Here is a 21,755-nt window from a genome sequence, read left to right as displayed (position 1 = left end):
ACCATTTGGCACCTGGTTTGCTCCTGCTGTAGGGTAATGAGGATCTGATGTCTGGGACGTCTTTGAACTCCTCTCAATTACCAGCAGCAGAAGCATCCCAGGGTCAGATCCCTAAGCCCTTTAGGGATTTAGCTTCCCTGTCCCTAAAGAGATCAGAGATAAGGTTTATGGTCACCACTAACCCTGTGTCTGTGCCCTCTCTAAATTAACACAGCACTGACCCAGGCAAGATAAGGAATTAATCAAAATGAGCTCCCTGAGCAGTGGTCTTGGCAGTTCTCTGCTCCCCTCCCTCCAAGCCTGGCTAAGCTTCCTCAGATCCTGACTGGCTTAGAGCAACTCTATTCCACTTGCTGGTCCTGACAGCTTTCCATATCACATTCCAAGTGAGAAGAGAGTACAGAAAGAGAAAAAAAGTCATAAAAGTTTTATTGGAAAATATTTCTCTTTTAGCCAAGACTGCTGTTGATACAATCACTTTTCCATTTTCTGCAGGAGTTTGAGTGTGAGCCTCTCCCCCAGCCCATCTCTCAAGCTTATGATCTGAATTTGTTTGTCCATTCCCAGCCTGCCAAACCATTTTCAATAATAAGATCCATCTCCTCCTGCTCAAGGCTGCATTGTCTTCATATCCTTGGAGATCAGATGTCTGTTCTCCCTTTTATCACTTGAGCTGCACGTGTTTTGATTGTAAACACCCTGATAACACTCCAGTTAGCCCCTCACAAGTGAAATAATAAAGGAGAGATAACATTTCTAGACGTGACACTTAGACTGTCATCCTACCCTGAGATAACAAGGAGCAGACAGCCCGGGAGTCTGTCTTACCCCGATAAAGATCTTGTCACCATAGATACAAAAGAGATAAACTTTCTAAAATAATATCCCTGTTCATGTCACTTTGTTCAAGTTGGAAAAGTGCAATTCCTCTCCCTCTTCCCACCGGGTTTACAATTCCTGCCATGCCCATCCCCTTGGCATGTTACAAGACAGGGATTTGTGTTTCTCCCCCAGGAGGAGCAGCTGACAGGGACCAGCTCCCAGGATCAGGTTTTGGGCACCACCAGCTCTGGCTGAGAGCAGAGAACTCATCAAACACTTCTTGTGGAGGGTGATACCCACCACAGCCCAACCAAGCACCAGTTATCCCCACGTGCTGCACCTCCCTGCTCCCAAAAAATCCCCCACATCCATGGCTGTGTGGCCCATGGCAGCAGGATGCTGCTCCCTGCAGCAGGTGCCAGCATTCTGAGCTGCCTTTCTCCATGCTGACTACAAGAGATGCTTGACATTTCTGAGTTGAGGCATTTCAGAAATGACAAACGGGCTTGCAGTCGAAATGGAAACGTGTGCAGAAACATCTCTGATCGGGCTGGGAGCTGCCAGGCTTAGAAGCTGAAAGCCGAGCTTTTCTCTAATAAAACAAAATAAAATGCAATAAAATTATATCATTTATTCAAGAAATACATTTGGCAATCCAAAACTACTGTGACCCTTGGGAGTTGCTTTTATTGTTTGGTTGGTTTTTATGAAAGTACTTTTAAATACTTCATTAAGTGTTTTCAAGGACAAAAACATCCAAAGGGAACATTTCTAAATTGACATTTTCTCTAGAGAAACAAGGTGAAGTACCTGTTGAAAGTCTACCATATTTAGTTGTCTCACTGAAGAAGCAACTACCAGCACCAATGTGTTTTGGCGACACCAATGTGTGTGGTCTCATCATTGTAGAAAATGCAAGAATTTATTCTCCTCCTGGTGAATATTGACCCTGGCTTTGCTTCACTGCATATTTGCCTCTCGGGTCAATAAATCATCATGTTCATCTCAATAGAAGTCAGTATCTGCTTATTATTATATTAACCTTTCCTGGGCAGATAACAGTTGGTTTTCCCCTCTAATAAGATATTGCACAAATTGAATAACCAAGAAAGATTCCTTTGTGATTGGACTTTTTCATTACCAGCAATCTTCCTCAGTTTGAGGCATGTGAAACATGCCTAAAACACCCGTTTAATGCACCACATGGAGCTGTCTTTCTCCTGCAAGCAGCTTTCAGAGCACACACTGAGCCCCAGGAAAAGCCCTGGGATATCTGGGAGATACACATCCATGGAGCCTGTCCTCTGGCCAGCAATGTAAAAAAAATGCTGCCTCATTTGGCCCTGCAAGAGGTCAGGCTTTCATCCTGGCCAGGTATTAACACGAGCCTCCACAAAGCACCCAACACAAAGGCAGGGAGGCTCAGCCAAAATTTGGGAAGGAAAGATTTGTGAATTTGTGAGGAAGGATGGCTAGGCAGAAGGACAGATGGAAAGCATGAGGATGAAGGCAGAAGGGAAGAAGCCTGGCACACAGGAATAAAAAGTGACTCTTCCTAATGGAGAGAAAAGGGCAGGTGCTGAAGTGGAGCCCAGCCTCGGTTCCCCCACACGGGGCACGGAGAACAGGAGATACCTGGTGGGGCTGTGCCTGCTGCCCTCCTGTCACCAGCCTTTGGGGATTACAGACAGCATGGCACTTCTTCAAAAGTGCAGAAGACAGCCTTGACATCCTGGCAAGTTCCTGCCTTCAATAAAAAGCAATGACTTGCAAGGCTGCGTGTGAGATATGGCGACACATATGGCTGGCACAGTGTCCCACATACTGCCTGAGCTGCCACCAGCCACCTCGCTGCCTGCAAAGCTCCTCAGCTATTAAAGTCACACTATAAAATGTAATTTGCCTTTATATCTTAAGCTCAAAAGCGCCTTTAAATTTGATATATGCACTCCTTCCCCGAAATCTAGATTGTAACGGTGCTTCTTTCAAATGCAAGTGCTGCCCACAGGTGCCAGCCAGACTTTCTGTATAGGAGAAACAGAATGCTGGTAAAACTTAGAATAAAACATTTATCATGTTTCATTAGACTAGGCTGGAACAGAATGAAATATGTGTCATTAATCTGTTAGTCTGTGCATATCTGCCCAGTGAGGGGTGGTTTGCCTTGGGTACCTGCTGGGAATGAGACCAGAGAGAGCTGAAGAGGAGGGGAAAGCTTGAGCTCTGTGGAAAAGACTGAACGAGAAAGATACTGGGCCAGAGGGCAGGGAAGAGACAGCACAAAGTCATCCCCATAATCTGTACAAAATACCCCTGGAGTCTGCTGCTGGATCCAAACGTGGTCCCAAACATCCCTCTGTTTGTAAACACTCACTTCCAAAAGCTTCTGAGCTGCTGAGCAAAAGCAAACACCAGCCATGATATGAGATAAAGAGGAAACGAGCCAGAGTAAACCCTGTGGTGGGAACAAAGCCTGGGAGAACAAATACAGAGCCCCAGGGGACAGAGGCTGTGGAAAGCACAGGGAAAGGATGCTTGCAGATGTGGCAGGAACACCTATGGCCTCACCAAAGAGGAAGAGCTCCCCCAGGTTTTCCAGCAGCGTGGAGAACCAGGATGAGTTTTACAGCTTGGCAGAAAGCCCCCTGAAAGATTCTGGGGTTTTCACCTCCAAAATCCACCAGAACTGTAAGGGCAGGCTTTACTTGGGCTGAATGGCTGCTGCCCACCATGAAATCCAGATTAATCCAGGCAGATGCTAAAGCCCTGGCAGCAAATGGCCAAGCAATAACTGTTCCTCCTTTCCCATGCTAGAAAAAAACTTGGCTTTGAGACATCCCACTTCACCCAGGGTGCCCAGCTTCTGCAGCCAGGAAAACCCTTCCAGACTCCAGAGTTCCTGGCTCCCTTCACCAGGGGAAGGATGGGGATGGAGGGGTGGGGTGGAGTGTGGAGGTGGGGATGGAGAAGGCAGCATTAGACATCTCAAGAAGCCACAGTGGGGGACAAGGTGCCACCACCTTGTGCCAGCCCAGGCTTGCTCATTCAAAAAATGCTTCTAGACATGCCCAGAGACAGGAAAAATTCCCACAAAGGGAATGGTATCATTTCACCAGCTCGCAGCCTTTGGAATGCACCCATCCTACCTCCCAAATCCAAGCCTGAACAGGTCAGAGGATGCAGGACATCTGTGATCCAGGGCACATTTCTTCATGGTGAGGAGAAACCCAATCCCCATGCCATGGACTGGAGGCTTTCCCCTGCAAAGGGAAGGAAATGTCAGCCCATGCTCTGTGACACAAACACCCCATGGGATGATGGACATACATCCAGCCCAAAAAACTTCTGGCATTTTTGGTCTTGTTTTTCATGTGATGGAATTGAAGGGTTTCCTGCTGTGCTCTGAAAAGGGCAGAAACAATAACCTTTGCAATTAGCACTTGGCAGAACAAGCTCCTGTCCACAATAAATTAACGGAACCAATTAGGGGGGAGGGGAAATCATCAGATGCCATAAGGTAAATCCTGGCTCTGCCCACAGCCACTCTGGGACATCCTGCTGGCTCCAAGGAGGGACAGACAAAGGCTTCCTCCCTGTGCCCAAGCTTTGTCCCAGCCAAGGGAGGGGAGGAAAGCCAAGCCACACTTCTATTTGAGACCTGTCATATGAAATTTATTGCCATGTTCTCACCTTGCTGTGGCAGCCACATCCGAAAGGGGCCTCTCAAGGCAAGGGAGGTCACAGACCAGCCCCTCAAGGGGTGAAGTTCTCAGCTGGGATATGATGGGTGGATGAAATGTGTTAGAACATTTCCTCTTAGCTTTGTTTGCTCCAAGACCTTCAGTTCCTCCCTGCTGTAGCTTGTGCCTGTAGGACACAGAGGTTCCTTGCCTGTCACCCCCTGCAAGGGGGACGCTGAGTAGCAAGGCTGGTGTCCCTGTCAAACCTCACCAGCTGCTTGTGGCCAAGAGCTGCAGCCAGTGCCCCTGCTGAGAGCAGAGACCACCAGGACGGGGACACATGCCAGAGAGGGTTCCCAAGGCTGAGCCATCCTCAACAGCAAACGTGGCCTGAAATAATCAAACACTGGTTTTTCAGCCCTTACCTAGTCCAACATGCTCCATTCTTCCATCCAGCTGAAGCAGAAAACTGTATTTCAGCTTTACAAACACAGCATCCCAGGAAAGATCACTCTGATGCTCTGCTCAAATTGACTTGGACATGAGAAAAGGCGTGTGCTTCAGGAAGGGAGAAAGGAAACATAAACCAGGCAAAGTGACAAACAGCAGCATGTCAGGAAGGGGAGATGTGCCTGGTGGGCTCAGCAGAGATCACTCCCAGACCCATCTGTTGTCACCTCTTCATTAACGAGCTGGAAAAAGAAGTAAAGAACAAATAACAGAATTGGCAGACCCACTATATGAGGAGGTGATGCCATCCTGCAGTGAAGGACAGGGACATAAAACAAATGAGAAGACAGGTTAGAAATCAGGGTAGGAAATAAAGAACAGTGAGAAAAATGCCTCTCCACACAGATTTACAGAGGGGATCAAAACCATTCAGGCAACCAGAAATTCTCCTCTGCAAAGGGTTCTGGTATTTCAGATTTGTAGGTGCTGTTAAACAAAAGCCAAAACCATCCCCAGAAGAGAGTGAGTGTCCCTGGTTCCATGTATCAGACAATTATTTACTGTTTGCTGGGGATTTTTCTCCCTGAAAGGAAGTTCATTAATATTTCAGAGAGCAGGGACATGAAGATCTGCCCCCATGGACATGTCCACAGTCACCCCGTGGGAATTCAGTCCCATCACTCACTACCCAAAAAGCCCGGGGATGGCCACTTGCCCTGATTTAATAACCTCAGTGTACATCCAACTTCAGCTCCCAGGCTTTTCTTCTTCCTGTCTGCTCAGAATCCCTTTTTCCTCTAATAGGAATTACATAAACACTCGACTCCCAGAAGCACTGCTGCAGGAAAACAGGAATGCTCACATGAGCCTCCAGCATCCCTCTCCAGCCAGCAAAGCTCAAAGCAATGAATTCATGCATCCAGAAAAACTCTCAGAAATTCTTAAGGAGACTCCATTGACTGCATGCAAAAGAAAACCCCAATAAAGAGTGATTGGGAGTGTTGTTTTTAAAGCCACATTCAAGGTGTAAGAGCAAGAGGTGCCTTGGTGGTTCACTTGGGGATCTCCTGCAATTCACCTGGATGTGGACACAGGAACAAAATTTAGACAAGACGTGCACACACAAACAGCCAAGAGGGGCAGAAGGTCTGAATAATTACACAGCTCTGGGGTTTCAGTGGCTATATACAGATATATCTATTTTTTTAAGTATATATACAATATTGGGTGGAACCAGAGATGCTCAGAAATGTTTGAAGATGACCTGATGAGGTCTCAGTGGGAAAAATCACCCTTCCCAGAATTTTTTCCTCTTTTTCCTTGCTTTCTCCTCTTGGATTAGAGAGCCATCACACTGGACTATAAATGAACACTCAGCAACACTGGCCTTCTCCCAAGCCTTAAATTGTTTATAGCCCATTCGATCTGCACTTAAAGCCTTGGATCTGCTAATCTAATTGCATCTTCTTTCTATGGCTGGGCTTTTTTCTTTTTAAACACCATCTTATCTAATCAGCACCATTTGCATTGTGTGAAGTCTGTACATGCTCCAGGAACCCAGTCAATCAGATTTAACAAATCAAAGAGCTTTTTTTCTAAAGCTCAGCAATTTATTTTTTTTTTAATTTCAGCATGAATATGTGGGCTCAAAGCAGGGATTTGCGAAGATTCAGACTCAAAATGAGAAATAAACCAGGACTGGGTTTAAAATTGACTTAAAATGAGAAATAAACCAGGGATGGGTTTATTTCTCTTTTTTTTGGGAAAATTATGGTGCTGAAGTGTGGCTGGAGTTTTTATGTTCCTGCTCCACATCTCCCTTTCCACTTCACAGCCCCCAGAGCAGAGATGCTGCTGTGACCTTTTTCCACATGATCACCTGGGATAGGCGCAGGTTGTGTGGGGTCACAATGATGGCTCTGAGCAAGGAGAGGGACCACAGCTCCAGCAGGACTCCAGAACAGGCAACAGGACACAACATGGTGGGAATCCCAGGAAAGCTCTGCACATATCCCAACGGCTGGTGCAGCGTGATGGGAGCAATTCCAGAAAGTGACAAGTGGCCTGATGGACCTCAGCTGATCTCCTCACTTCTCCACTGGCTCCTGCTGCTCTCAGCCCCTTGGGTTTCTTGAGAGGCCAAAGACACATCATCCCTTAGGTCACTGGAAGGAGGAATCCTTCCAGGCTGCTGCAACTTGCTGGTTCCTGATTTATGAGCACTCTTCCCCTTCCAGTGCCGATTCCTGCAGCAGAGAATGTTCCTTCTCCCCTCTGTGCAATTACTGAGTACAGACATTGGCTTTTAGTTTCAAGAATAAAGTTCTCCCATTAAAAATTAAATTCTTAGAAGCTTAATAACCAAAGCTTTTAGGAAGGGACTGTGATCCCACTTGCAAAGACTACACAGACACCTTTAACTTGGCATATCAAACCAGGCACACATTTGCTCTCATTCTCCAGAGTCCTTTCTCCATGCTTTCAATTTCTACTCAGATTTGATCTCTAGTTTCCCTAGACTGCAGTCACTTCTGCAGAGATGCAGCTCAAGTCTACAGGTTGTTCTCCAGCCCACTTCTGAAACCTGTGGGAAAGCAACCGTGTCACCTCAGCTCCTTCTGCCACTTCCCAGCTAAGGCAGACATCAAAAGAGGGGTTTTGTCCAATACACAGAATCCTTTGAAAAATTCACCCAAATCTGTGTGAAAAAGCAGATTTCTGCTGTTTAGTCATAGCGTGACCAGCCCAGCCCTCATCCTGAAGGGTTTGATCTAGGAGCAGTGGCACCACAGCTTTTTCTTCTTGGATCTATTCTAAATGAAGAATCCCAACTGCCCCCTGCCAAAAGGCTCTGGGTGGGATGAAATTAGAGTCAGGATGAGGCCAGAACACTGATCTGGGTCTGCTGGGTGCTATTTTTCCTCTATCAACAAAAAAAAGGAGAAAACACCCACATCTATGACTTATCCACCAATGCATTCACCCCTCTCCTACCACAGCTAAAATAACAACATCCCAAAGACATCTCAACCCCACACCCCACAGCTAAAATAACAATATCCCAAAGACTTCACAGCCTTCTCCTGCCAGACCAGCTGAGTTCCACCCTGGTGAGGGACAGGTATCCTCCTTTACCTGGGAGAGCTGATCCTGAGCTTCAGTTCAAGTGGATTTCAATAGACTGGAACCCAGCAGGCTTCCAAATTATTCCCTTTTTCTTTCTGGGTGTTTGGTCACTGGGTCTTGCTTCTTTCCACAGGAAAGTCACTCACTAAACCTTCCTGCTTATTTAAACCTCAGCAGCCTCAGTCCACTGCCATTTTGCCACCTGAGACCAAAAACCTGGAGTCCCTGAGCCACTGAAAGCAAGATGCAATTAGCACCAATTCTGCCTGGCTCGCTCCCTCCTATTTCATGCCCGTGTCTGAAGCTCCTTCCTTTGTGAGCTCTAATGCGTGTTTAATGTGCAACTTAATTATTTGATTACAACAGCATAATTGTGTAATTGTAATGTATTGTGCAAGTTGGCTGGAAGGAGAGGGGAGACATTTGCTGAGTGACGCGGAATCCACAGAACAACAACAGCATCGAGGACACAGAAGAAATCCAACGAGATGATAATTTGGAGGAATAGTTAAGAAAATGGGCACTTTGGAAAATGAAAAGTAGTCGGACTTTTTAAAAATCTTAATAATTAATTTGTTCTACTCTCTTGTTGTGTTGTGATCAGTGAGAAATTCCCTGCTCATTGCCAAAGCACGAGCGAGCATGGCTGTGCTGGAAGTGTGGGGCTGGGCAGCCCGTCCTGTCCCTGCCACATTCCCCCAAGGAAAACTCCAGATGTGCCCAAACTGTTCTGAGCTGGCCCTTGAAAAATGGTGGCAGAGCAAACACACAGAGGTTTTAGTGGATCAAAGGCACCCAGAGCTCAGCTGCGACCATGCACAAGCTAACAAAGCCAAACAAGCTCCTACGGAATAACCTTGCCATGGAAATTGGAAGAGAAGCACACAGGGGCTCATGGCAATTAATCACAGAGTAGTAATTCAAGTACCTGGATGAGCCCTCTGGGCCATCTCAGTGCTACACATTTGCTCTCCAACATCTGGGCTTTGGATCAGAACGTTCCTGTCCATGGACTGAACCCAAAAATGAGGCGAAAAACCCTGGAAGACTTTTGATCAAGGTAAGCAACAGACGTGGGAGCTCACTGCAAGGATTGCAAACCACATCTTGGAGATCAATTCTGAGCCCAGCTCCATGAGCTCTCCAGTTTCTCCTGCTCTCCTTCAAACGACTTTAATGAGTCCCTGTCCTCCAGCAGCAAGGAGAGCCACATTCCCAAGGACAGCCACATTCCCAAGGACACCACATCAATAAATAAGAGGAGCAGCAGCTGAGACAGCCAGCTCAGCCTCCTCATCCCACATCTGGTGAGGCACAGTCTGCCTGCACCATCCCCAGTTTCTGTGGGAGACACAAGCCCTCAGGAATTATTTGAGGGAGATCACTGAAGCTGTTTCTCATCAGCAATTGATGGATTACTGGCAGGGGCTCGTACCAGGAACACTTTCCACAGCGAGCGCTTCCCCCGCCACAGCGCAGCTCAGACAGATCTGTACCCAAATCCTGGCAGCTGCACACACCCTGCCACAGGCTGCTTCACAGGTGACATTTCCACACAGCTGGGGTTACACTGCTGGCCATTCCAGCCGAGTTTCTCCCTTGCCAAACTGCCATCCCAAGGCAAACTCTGGCAAACAAACTATGGGATTCTGACCCATTTCAAAGCCTGCTCTGGTCTGAGCACAAACTGCAGAGTGAGGGGCACTGAGACTTCCAGTGTCAGCCCTGCAGAGAGAGGCAGTGACAGCCTGTCCATCTGCCAGCTATCCAAATAAGATTAAGGAGCAAACCCTGGGATGTAGAGAGGTCTCTCTGCCAGCAACAGTGAGCTCTTGTAGCCATGCCAGCCAGGGAGGGATAGTGAATGGATCCAAATAATTGCAGTTATGCCCAACTAAATTTGCCACAATTTTAATTCATACTCTTAGATGAGACCCAGCTCCAGTCCAAAGGGACTGTTTCTCCCTGGGTTCTTTCCCTGTGTTCACACCAGGTTAACAGCACAACACAATAACCATGTAAAGCTTCCCTCCCCAGTTTGCCATGGACAGAGCTGCAGGAATACCAGGAGGCTCCACCCTTTCCCAGAAACAGACATTTTGGGATTTGAATCATACACCGCAACCCTCAGAAATTCTGCCATTTCCAAGCTTTCAGTGAGACAAGGCAATATTTTCTACCAAAACAAGAAGTCAGCACTCAGAGATGATGCTTCAGGATAAAAGTGTTTGTTTGGTGGAGTTTACTTTTTAAAGAATGTCATCTGAAGCCAGAGTAAAACCATTTCTGGTTTACAATTAGATAAAATAAAGATTTGTATGCACGCTCAGCTTAAAATAAAAAGGGAAAAAAGAGGATTTAATGGAATCCTAACTGAGCAGATTTGGCATATCCCACAAATTCCATTGTTTTAGAATAAACTTTCTGTGCTGAAGCTTTCTTGCTGTTTCACTGACTGCAAGGCAAAAAGAGGCTGCAGATTGGCCTGGGCCATCAAGGATTTCCAGAGCATCTCTCTCAGAAGCAATCAGGGCTATCAGCTTTAAAACCCACTGCTGATTTCTCTGGCATTCCAGAGGAATTCATTAACATTTTGCTCCGGGACAAAAGAGGAGAGGCCTTGTCCTGTGGATGTGGGCAGCTGCCAGGCCCCCCAGCAGCATCCATCACCCAGCATGTGAGGTCTGGAATTCCTGCTGATGAACCAGAGTGTTTGTGTGCATTTCTGAGTGCCTGAGAGTTATGATGTTGTGCCAAGGCTTGTCTGACTCTTCGGGGAGGTCACTCAGACATGTTGTAATTCAACAGACGTGCAAGAAACACAATTTAGCACCATCTTTCCACCTTCCAACTACTCTCGCTCCAAGGAAAAGGAAAACAAAACAAAATGTACATAAGGCATCAGTGGCAGGTTCCCCATCTCACAGCCCAGCTGCCACCCGTGCTGCCCAGCACACAGACAAAATCCGGGATGGGAGGAGATTTGGAGCTGCTTTTCCAGAGAAGTGAGCCTCAGGCTCATCCGCTGGTGTGATCCCTCACAGCTTCCCTGCAGTGAGGGCTGGAAACCTCTGTCAGGGAAGGAAATCTGGATTAATGCTGCAGATTAAAAGGAACAGACAACATGGTGGGCAGGACCAAACATCTTCTCTTTAATGGAGGATATACAGGATGTCAGAGAATCATGGAAAAGTCTGGATTGGAAGAGACCTTAACACTCCTCCAGCCCTACCCTCTGCCAGGGGCAGCGACACCTTCCACTACCCCAGGTTGCTCCAAGCCCCATCCAACCTGGTCTGGAACACTTCCAGGGATCCAGGGGCAGCCACAGCTTCTCTGGGCACTCTGTACCAGGGCTTCACCACCCTCACAGGGAACAATTCCTTCCCATCACCCAGTCTAAATCTACTCTCTGGCTGTGGGAAGCCATTCCCCATGTCCTGGTACTCCAGACTCTTGTAAAAAGTCTCTCTCCATTTTTCTTGTCAGCTCCTTCAGGTACTGGAATGTCCCAGTATTCTAAAATCAAATAACTCAGTATGAGCTACAGCTTAAAATTGTGTGTGTGGGCACTTGGCAATGCTCTGTACCTCCATCGTACCTCTTCACATCCTTCATTGTTGCCAAAAAACCTGCTAAAATTGGCACAGAGCCTGTCCCAGATTTTGGACCAGGTCTTTTTCACATCAGCACAGGCCACAAGCACTGCCAGAGAAGCCACAAGGCAAAGGGACTGGGACACAAGCAATGAGCACAAACCGATGGCCAGGAAGCTCCAGATGAAGAGGAGGAAGAACATTTCCCATGCAGTGACTGGGCACTGAACAGATTGTCCAGACAGAGCGGGGAGTCTCCCTCACTGAGGATATTCCAGGACCACAGGACCCACTGTGACATTCAACACATTTTAGTTGGAGAGTAAAAAGACCTCAAGGCCAGGGAAGACCACAGAAATTATGGATTCTGATGCCCTGGGAACACAGGATAGATATTCTTTCCCACTGGTCTGGACCAGATCCTCCAGAAAAACCATCCAGCTTTGCGGAGGCTTCACTGTCTCTGTTAGGAAATGGTCCAAGGTTTCACAGACAAAGCCCATAGGGGAAGTTCCTCCCAGAGAAGCAGGCACAAAGGTGCCACCCCTGGCTGAGGAGGCCTCCTCAGTGCCAGACCTGGAACAGAACAGGAGAAGCACCACCAAGCCTTTAACAAATTTCCTTCAACTTCTAAGTGTCAGAGGGACACCGGAGGAGGCTCCCTGCTCTCCTATCATCCTCCAAGAGAAGTTGGGGGGCTGTTTCTGGATTTTCTGTTGATTCTTTGAGGATTAGACTCATCAGACCTCTGCTCTCAGAAGAAAACCCACCATCTCTCTGCTTACAGACTCCAATCCATCTGCCTTATCCTGTGCATGGCTCTGAAACAGAAATTTTCCCATTTCTCTGGGAATGTCATGATCAGTTGCTTCCCATCCTCTTCTCCCTCTTTCCCCATTGTTGATGAGCCCCTTGGCCTCTACTCTGCCCACAGGTGCTTAATTGAAAAAAAAATTACAACCCAACACTGTTCCTTATAGAAAAGCAGCTTTCCATGTAGGCATTAAATATCAATTACACGAGAAGTCATGCAGTGCTTTAATTACACTCATGAAAAATCATCCCATTAATCAAGTTTCTAATCAGCTAATTTCTCATAAAAAGGTGGAAACTGTTATTTTATCGATTAACTCTTACCAGTCATCCAGATGAATCAATTTTACTTTTTTTTTTAATATATCCCATTTTACAACAGGAAAAATTCTTCCTTTATCAGGGACTTGCCTGAGTGTGAAATGAGTTCCCTGGTTCTTGTTTCTGGCATTGCTGTGCTTCCCTCTGGGGCTTGTGGGTGGAATGTGGGCTCCTTGCTCTCACACCCCCCATTCCAGCACCCCACATCTTCATGGAAAGGGCACTGTCACCTTTCAAAGCTCTGATTTGGGAGACTGGGCCCACTCCAGATCAAAAAGACCTGCAGAAATAGAGGGTGATACAAGAAACAGCTATGCCTTTTGAGGGGAGATGAAAAGAGCTCAGCTCACTTAGTCCAGCAAAACAAAAGCCAAGAAGGGAGCATGGCTGGGGTCTGGAAATACATGGAGGACTGGAAAAGGAAAAAGGGAGGGAGGGAGGAAAATAAGGGGGAAAAGAGCCATTCCAGCAGATGAACAAAGCAGCTGGGAATTAATATAAGCTGGAGTTTAGAAACACATGCTGAGACTTTCTAACAGGCTTCCCTTGGGAGTTGCTGGGTAAAACCTAAAAAAGGGTTTTTGCATAACTCGGGCTCCTGCAAGGCATTTGCAGTGGTTGGGAAGGAACATCAGGCTCCACGGAGCCTGTCCTGTCTTCACAGAGGCTTTTCTGGGATCCACAGCCAGCCCAGACAAGAAGCCACTTGATTAATTATTGCTTCTGCTGACTTCTCCCACCTACTGCTCCGTTCAACCCCAATTATTCAGGATCAGCTCCTAACAATCTATTGAAGAGGTACAGCTTTTCATTTGCATAAGCAGTTTCAGCCAACACAGTCTGTTGAGACAGAAAATATACTCTGAATATTTAGCAAGTCTGATGGCATTTCAAGAGCATGTGATGGCACACAATTGATGACATCATGCATTTCTTCTGTTTCCTGAAGCTGAAGTCTGATGTGGCCCAGAACTTCACCCAAAACTGATTGGCTCGGGGTTAAAAAAAATAATTAAAAGAAAGAAATGTACGCAGAGTGTTTTTACAGAGTGTTTCTAGATTTAGATGCAACTCCCAGAGAACACCACCCAGCATTATCAAATCTTGTACAGAACTGCAAAATTAGATGCAAAGCCCTGGAGTAGGAATAGAGATTACAGACAAGTATTTCTCTCCTTCTCCTGGGAGAGGTGCACCAAGCTGCTCTGTTGAGGTCCCAGGAGGGTTTGAGCCACAACCCCACTGTCAGATCATACAATCCCAGCCTGCCATTCCAGCCTGGCAGGTGGCTGGGCCCCAGCTCTAGGAGCATGCCCAGGCTTTGGAGAGACCAGCTGCTTGCTGGAATTGTTTCCTGAGTACTCATGAGCAGAGGTGTTCCCAGAGCAATACTTTTTTGTGCTGTTGTGACCTCTCCTCCCATATCTGAGTATCCTCAGCCTGGGTGGATCAGTATCGGTGCAAAAGTCTCCATGTGCCCTTTCCCCTGTCCCAGGGCTCTTCTCCTGGCTCTGTTCCACACATTCTACAGCACTTGGAGCAACCATCCATCCATTGAAGGGTGCTCCATGAGGGCCTCGTCCCTAGGAAGGGCAGCCAGCAGCACACATGTGGCCTTACACCATCACAATCCCTCTTCAGCTCCCAAAACATAGCATTTGAGAATGGTTTGGGTTGGAAGGGACTTAAGGACCTTCCACTATCCCAGGTTTCTCCAACCCAGTCTTGGACACTTCCAGGGATCCAGGGGCAGCCACAGCTTCTCTGGGCATGCTGTGCCACCCTCACAGGGAAGGATTCCTTCCCAATATCCCATCCAAACCTGTCCTTTTCAGCATTAAGCCATCTCCCCTTGACCTGTCACATCCTTGCCAAAAGTCCCTGTTCAGGTCTCTTGGACAAATCTCCCAATCCTGTTTATCTCTCCAGTGCATTTGGTGCTACAGTAACACCACATATGACCCCAGCACTGGCAGAACATCCTGGGAAGATGCAGACACACAAATTCCCTTTTGCCTCCATTCCACAGGGAGCATCCACCCCTCTCTCCTGCTCTGGCTCCCATCCAACAGCTACAGAAGGAGCATTTAGGACATGAGCAGCCCATGGCAGCACGGCAAGGGATGGTGCAGGACAGGGCAGGAGCTGGGATAGCAGCTGGGATGGGGAGCTTTCAGTGGAAAGCTGTGGGAGGGGCAGCCTCACCCCCCAGCTGCTCTGAGACTGATGTCAGAGTGTCTGACAAGCCTCATGCATAAAGTGGCACCTGCACTGATGGTCACATCCTTGGGAAAATCCAGCTGGCAAAGGATTAACACCTGGGCTGGCCCTGCTGGCAGCTTGTTCCATACTTTCCAGGGCACTGTGTGAGGGATGCTGGGCACTGACCAGCTCTGCTTGGGGTAAAATAGAGATCAACAGCAGGCTGAGAAACACAACAAATCCCTGAGGGAGCCTCCAGCATCCCAGGCTGCTCCTGATATCCTCAGATCCACCTTCTCACCTCTGCAGATGGGTCAGAAAAGGGTTTTGTTCCTTGTTGTGAGGACCAATGCTGTCAAAGTCCTGTCTGCATTGAAAAAAGCATTTCCATACCACAACATGCCCAGGACAAAATCTCTGGCCACTGATTTTAACTGATAAGAACCAGGAAATCTTTCCTTACCAACATCTGCTGGCTCTGAGGGGAAAAGCACCATAAATCTGCACCTGATTGCTCCAAAGCCCTACAGAGCATCCCTGCACACCCCCACCCCAGCATCTTCCAGTCCCACAGCCCTGAAAGGAAAACCACAAAACCATCCCCGAGAAATCTTCCCCCAAAGAGCGCAGCCGCCCGAGTCTGTGAAGAATAACAAACCAAATAATAACCCAGGCCCCCCTGTGCCGTTCCCACTGCCTCCCTCCCCGGGGAAAGCTTGCTCAGCCCCGGGAATGCTTTCACTGCTGTGGCCTGGGACAGCATCCCCCAGCAGGGGATTGCGGGAGGGGACAATGGGAGCGGAGGGAAGGGGAGAGGCAGGAATGCTGCACGCTCTGCCAGGCAGCGCTCAGGCCGGGATGAAGAGCGCCCGGAGCCGCTGGATTTATTCTCTGCAATTATTTATTCATAAATTAAACAGAAAGAACGGCGGGGCCGGATGCCGGCTCGGAGGTGGCATTTGGGGGAGGAAGGAAGGTACAACGACCCCACCCAGGGACGGCGGTCTGACACTTCTCCTTCCCCAGGCGCAATCATAACCTCTGATTTAATTTGCTTAATGGGAACGGAGCAGGGAAAAATAAATAAATAAATACAGGGGGGAGGAGAAAAAAGAAATTAAAAAAAATAAAAGAAAAAAAACCAGCCACTTTTTCCTCAGACAAAGGCTTCTCCTGATGCCCAGCAGTGGATATCCCCTTGTCTCACATCCCTTGGAAAAAAGTCCCAGACTTGCAGTCCTACTATTCTTCTCCTGTCAGCACAAAGACTGCTCTGTAGAACGCTGCCCACAGGGCTGTCAGGGGGATGCTCTTCTCCTCATGCCCTTGCAGGAGAGGTTCCCCAGCCACATCCAGCCCTGCCAGCCAGAGACCCCACCTGGGGACACTCTGACCAGCAAGGACAGGTTTTTGTGCCAGGGAAGGAGTGAAAACTCCCAGAGAAGCAAAGAGAGAACAATTAAATGAAACAGCTCGCTACCACGAGATCAATGCCATTGAATAAGAGATTTTCAGGCCAAGCCTTGTGGGTCTCAGACAGCCTGAACAAGTGAGGAAGAATTTGGACAGATGATCAGTACCAATGAACCCAAGCACAGCTTCCCAAGTGCCAGGTTTTGCTCTGGGGTCTGAAGACAGCACACTTTGGGGAGGGGTATTTGCCTGCTGGCTCTTGGCCGCTCAGGAATCTCATTTTCCAGGATGTCAACAAGGCCAGGAGGGCCAGAACTGTACATTTGCCTTTTAGTGACAGCTGAACTACACGAAATCTGGCTCTGGGGCTCTTGGAAAGCTCAATAAATACCGTTAAGACTTGCAATAAAACTGCTCTGCTTGGCAACAGGAGGCTTTTCTTATCCACCACTCTTCCATGCTCCTTCGTCTTGGCTCACCAGGAGCCAGGGTTTGGAGCCCAGCCTTTCCCCCAGCACCTCACAAGTGATCAAATAATCTCCCTGCCCTGGGAGAAGGAGAGAACGAGGTTCAGCTGAACCCCAGGCAGCTTGACCATGCCTGGCATGGGGCAGAGGAGCCCCTCTCTGTTGGTCCTCCCAACCCTCTGGCACAGCTGAGAAGGGGCTTCACCCCAAACTCCTGTGATCCCAACCCCTGCAGGCACTAGCCTGGCTCTGTGCTGTTATACAAATGCGCCTGTCACTCATAAGTGGAATTTATCTTCTCAGAGCAGGGGAATAAGGAGGTGAAAGAGACCTTGTGGGTCAGCAATCCCTGCAAGTGACACCTACTGCAACTCCACAGGGATCCTAAAGAAATGCCACCCCAGAACCACCCCTGCTCCAGCTGGAGCAGCTCAGGGGACAGACTCTTGCAATTCCCAGTGGAAAGGAGGAGGCTGACCCATCCCAGCACCAGCAGGGCAGTTAAACCACCATGTTCTCCCACTCCTGTCAGTGCTGCTCCAGGCTCAGCAGCTCCCCCAGCTCTGGCCATTCCAGAGCATGGGATTTAAATATTGAGCATGTTTAAATATTACATGGGGGAAATTAATAATAAATATTACATGGGGAAGATTAATAATAAATAGAATGAAAAATAATATTTGCCCCTAAGTGGGGACATCGCTCACAAAAACAAAAGAGGAAAGAGGAGCCTGTCCCCAGGGCCGCAAAATTTCACAGCCTCACCTCCACTTTGTCACCAGAGAGTCCTTCACAGAATTTATCAGTGACTTGAACCAAGAAACACAGCAGGTGATGGGGGAAGGCTTCCCTCTCCAAAACCTCAGCAGTGTGCAAACCCTCACTCCCAAGCCCTCCTCCACCCAAAACTGCACCCCAAATCTGGTCCTTGTGCAAGAAGGAACCAAGCAAGATGAGCTCCCCAAGCTCTCCACCCACACAAAACCAATCCATATCAGCTAGAGGAGCAAGAGATGTGTTTCCATGTCCTCAGGATGGCACAAAATGTCTCTGAGCCATCCTGAGTCATTCCTGAAAGTTATTAACATCTCCTCCTCTTGCTGCCCTGGAAGCCCCATTACCAACATCTGCCATGCTTCCAAGGAGAAGGCATCACTCCTGAGGCTCAGACAGCATCACTCACACACACTGTGAAATGCAGCTTTCAGCCCATCTTTGAAGCCCAGCAGAGGTGGGAGCAGGCAGCCTTGCCTTTCCTAGAAGGATCCCTCTCCAAAGCTCCTGCAAACAGCTCCACACACTTTAGTGACAGCATAATTGTACATTATCTCCTACAATTTCACTCTGACAATTTAGGGGACAATACAAAGAGCAGAGAGACTGTAATATTCATATTGACATTCCCCCAAAAAGCCGCCTCTCCTGGTAAAGCCCTTGTCTTATGAATATGGAAAGCTGCCTGGAGGCTTTGCTTAAACACAGTGTGTTGGTGTTTAATCAGAGGAGGTGGAGCGGGAGCAGCTCCTGCTCAACAACAGCCCGACACTTTTTAGGATGTGCAAGACATTCTCCATTTTCATGGACAATTCTGTTTACAATCCCTCCTTTAAAACAGCTTATAAAAGATTCACTCTGCCTCAGTGTTTGAAACAAGAGTTAGTCAGAGAACAGGATTCTGTCTGCTGTTCTTTCCCCGTGGGAATTTTTAATGAAAACCATTTTTTGTCTCAACTTTTCCTTAAGAAACAAAAAGATTTTTTTTTCTTCCTTGGTGAAAAAGACTTAAACACTTCAGCCACAGCCAAACATCCCATGAATTGGAATGACTTCCAGAGAGCCTACAGAGAAGAGGAAGCAAGGGAAGACTTGAAAGGGAAGAGCTGGAGAAGGGAGGCAAGGTGTTTCATGGACTGAGTGACCACCAAAAGTGAGCCAAGCTTTTGCTGGAAATCCAGTTTCCATGACTTTCAGCAAGGATAAGAATTCCAAAAGCTGTCTGTGTGTTTAGATGCACATCTCCCAGGAGCAGAGAAACTGGATCTTCTAAGGGCATCTTACACTAGGCAGACTTGGAGGACAAGTAAAGGCTTGGGCCAAACAGCAAAACAAGAGCATTCCTTTTTCCTATTCCCTCCAGGAGTGAAATCCATGGAATCTTGTTGGATTTTTGTTCAAGAGTCCAGCTGAGTCATGACTTTTTCCATGCAGTTTTTTTCCACAGTCCATGGATCTGTCTCCTCACCCTTGATGGACACCCAGCCCCAGGGCTGCTGGATCCCACCCTGACAGCCAGGAGGAGGATTTTCCCCCCAGCTTCCCTCTCTGGATGCAGATCCTGGCAATTGGTTGTTTCCTTTCAATGCTGCTGCAGAGAAAGAGGAGTCTGATTTTGACAGATTTATATTTAGACTCACTTTCTTTCATTTTTTTAAATTTATTTAAGGATTTCTGTTTACCTTCTGGGTAGAACTCTAAGTTCACCCACAGAAGCAACCACTGAACCATGGGAAACAACAAAAAGCAAAGGATGTACTAAAAAAAAATCCATAGTATCTGTAATACCTCAATTAAGGGAGCATAAGTATTGAAGCCTGAAGTATCTTGATAATCTGAACCATCAATTCTGACAGCAGAAGGTGCCACTACTGGAGCAGGGGAAAAAAAAATCTTTGCCTTTCAGCTCATGAGCAGGAAATCTCTCTCACCCTGAAAAGACAAAAATAATAACTACATTAAAATATTATTTTAAGTTCTGTCAAATGTTTGGTTTGACATTCTACCTTTTGTTTTCCTACTGGTAAAACTGTTTTTTCCTGATCCCATGAGCATTCTGATTTGTCAATATTGCTGGAAAGGTTTAAAAGAAAAGGTTTTTCCACTTCCCTGAGCTGGCCAGTTGTCAGGGATTCAAGATCTGGAGTATAAAAGGGGTAAGCAAACTTCTGGCCATGGGCCAAATCTCAGAGCATAGGGCAAGAAAATCTGTACAGATGACACCAGTGAACTAGAAAACATCTTCAAAGATGGTCAAACACTTCCTCAAAGAGGCTGGGAATGGGAATTCTGGGAGATAGTCTTGGTTTAGGGAGCATTTTGCTGTCTGTGCTCTTTCACTCCAGTTCCTCCCTCTGAGGAGCAGCAGAACAGACAGCATTGGTATTTGGAAAGCTTTTGGGTTCTGCACCCATGAGTTCCTTGGACAAGCCCCCTCCAGAAGCTAAATCCTTCTATTTGATATCCTTCCAGGTCAGCAGCCAATCTGTCACATCCCTGGTGTGACCTGGCTTTTTCAGGAGCTGGGAAGCCACAGGGAAGCGCTGCTTTAATCCCTGCAAAGGGCAGAGCAGCAGAGCCCAGCCCTCGAGGCAGTGCATGAAGGGCACAGCTCCTTCCTCAGCCACCTGAAGTCTTGTCCCAGTGATTCCAGGCAGGACAAGGGGTTTTCTTCTCAGGCAGGATAAGAGGTTTCAGCAGGATGCAGTGGGTGTCTTGCTCACGGTTTCAAGGCCAGGACAAAGACAGATCCTCCTGGGACAGGGTGATGAGTGTCACCAAGAGCTCAGAAATGCTTCCAGCCTCCTGGCTGCAAGGCTTGGCAAGGCTGCCCAAACCTGGCTGAGTCTTGCCAGGCTCCCCACAGTTCTCACCTCCTGTTCCAGCCCAGACAAACACCATTGTCCTATGGCTGTACCTGCTGGAACCTTTCCCCAGGTTGTGCTGGATTATTGCTCTTCCCAAGGAAGAGAGGGATTTTGCCTCTCCCCATGCTGAGCTGGATATTGGGACCATCCACCCAAGCACAAAGCACAAGCTGGGCCTGCCCAAGAGCCATATGTCAGGAGTGGGAAGGACATTCCAACCCACTCACCATGGAAATTGTCACTGTGCCTCCCAGGCGCCAATCACACTCACCTGGCACGGGGCCCAGGGCTCCCTGGGCCATCAGCTGCCAGCCAAGGACACAGGCTCCACTCAGCCACTGCTCTCCCTCGAGGTGACCTGGAAGGATGGAACAAAACAGCCACCAGGAATTCACATCGGATGTTTCTGCCTCTCTACAGCCTAAATGCAGCAATGGGCACTGTGGGCTCCTCTGTAGGGAGCAGCAACAGCAGCCAACCCTGGCATTCCCCAAGGGATTCCATTGGGGCCACCTGCACTGCTGTGTCCCCAGCACAGGGGGACAAATCCCTCCTTCTGGGCCAGCTGCACTGCTGTGTCCCCAGCACAGGGGGACAAATCTCTCCTTTTGGGCCACCTGCACTGCTGTGTCCCCAGCACAGGGGGACAAATCCCACATTTTGTTGGCACACACAGCCATGGGTGCTTCCAGAGTGGCGCTGTGACCTCTCTGCCCCAGGCAGCCGCCCACCCTTCCATCCCAGCAGCAGGTTTTTCCCGGAGCTGCTCCCAGCTGCTGAGCCTGGTGGAAGCACCTGGCCTGGAGCCACCCTGGTTAGTGCTGTGTGCTGGAGGATGAACTCAGGAGCCCGAAGCACGGCTTCATTTTAATGCAATAAAGAGGAATCAAGTAATGACAAGGCAAGGGCTGAGCGATGGGCTAATGGGAGAGCTGCCACAGAGCAGAGCCAAAGGACACCAGCTCCTCCTGCTCTTTGCCTTCACCTACTGCTTGGAATTGTCTATGGAAGTGCCAGACTCTGAGGAGAAAGCTGTCACTGAAGGACTAAATCATGGACAATTTATGCTCAGCCTTTGAGCCCAGCAGCTTCCTCCAGCTATGGAATTAATGAGAGCCCCCCCAGCCCTGCCTGCTGCCCACCTGCCCAGCCAGGCTGCACCCCTGCTTTGAAGTGCCCCCACCATCAATATTGCATTGCCAGTGCTTGCTGGAATTGGCACTG

The 21,755-nt window shown here is 48.2% G+C and overlaps 1 protein-coding gene and 1 long non-coding RNA gene across 2 annotated transcripts in view; one reads left to right on the top strand and one right to left on the bottom strand.

Moving 5' to 3' along the window:
• ANAPC13 (anaphase promoting complex subunit 13) overlaps positions 1 to 21,755 on the top strand; it is a 264,408-nt gene that overhangs the window by 21,751 nt on the left and 220,902 nt on the right. The window lies entirely within an intron of this gene.
• LOC135309530 (uncharacterized) overlaps positions 1 to 21,755 on the bottom strand; it is a 50,019-nt gene that overhangs the window by 26,420 nt on the left and 1,844 nt on the right. Inside the window, exons 2-5 of the long non-coding RNA XR_010369752.1 lie at positions 20,803 to 20,889; positions 19,453 to 19,596; positions 4,928 to 5,194; positions 3,969 to 4,082 (exon numbers count right to left, since the gene is read on the bottom strand). This is a non-coding gene — a long non-coding RNA (uncharacterized LOC135309530). The remainder of the gene's footprint in view (positions 1 to 3,968; positions 4,083 to 4,927; positions 5,195 to 19,452; positions 19,597 to 20,802; positions 20,890 to 21,755) is intronic.

The sequence above is a fragment of the Passer domesticus genome, chromosome 11 (assembly GCF_036417665.1).
Source record: "Passer domesticus isolate bPasDom1 chromosome 11, bPasDom1.hap1, whole genome shotgun sequence".
In the NCBI taxonomy this organism is placed as follows: domain Eukaryota; kingdom Metazoa; phylum Chordata; class Aves; order Passeriformes; family Passeridae; genus Passer; species Passer domesticus.
The sequence above is the reverse complement of the archived record's forward strand: the minus strand, read 5'-3'. Positions and strand labels throughout refer to the sequence as shown.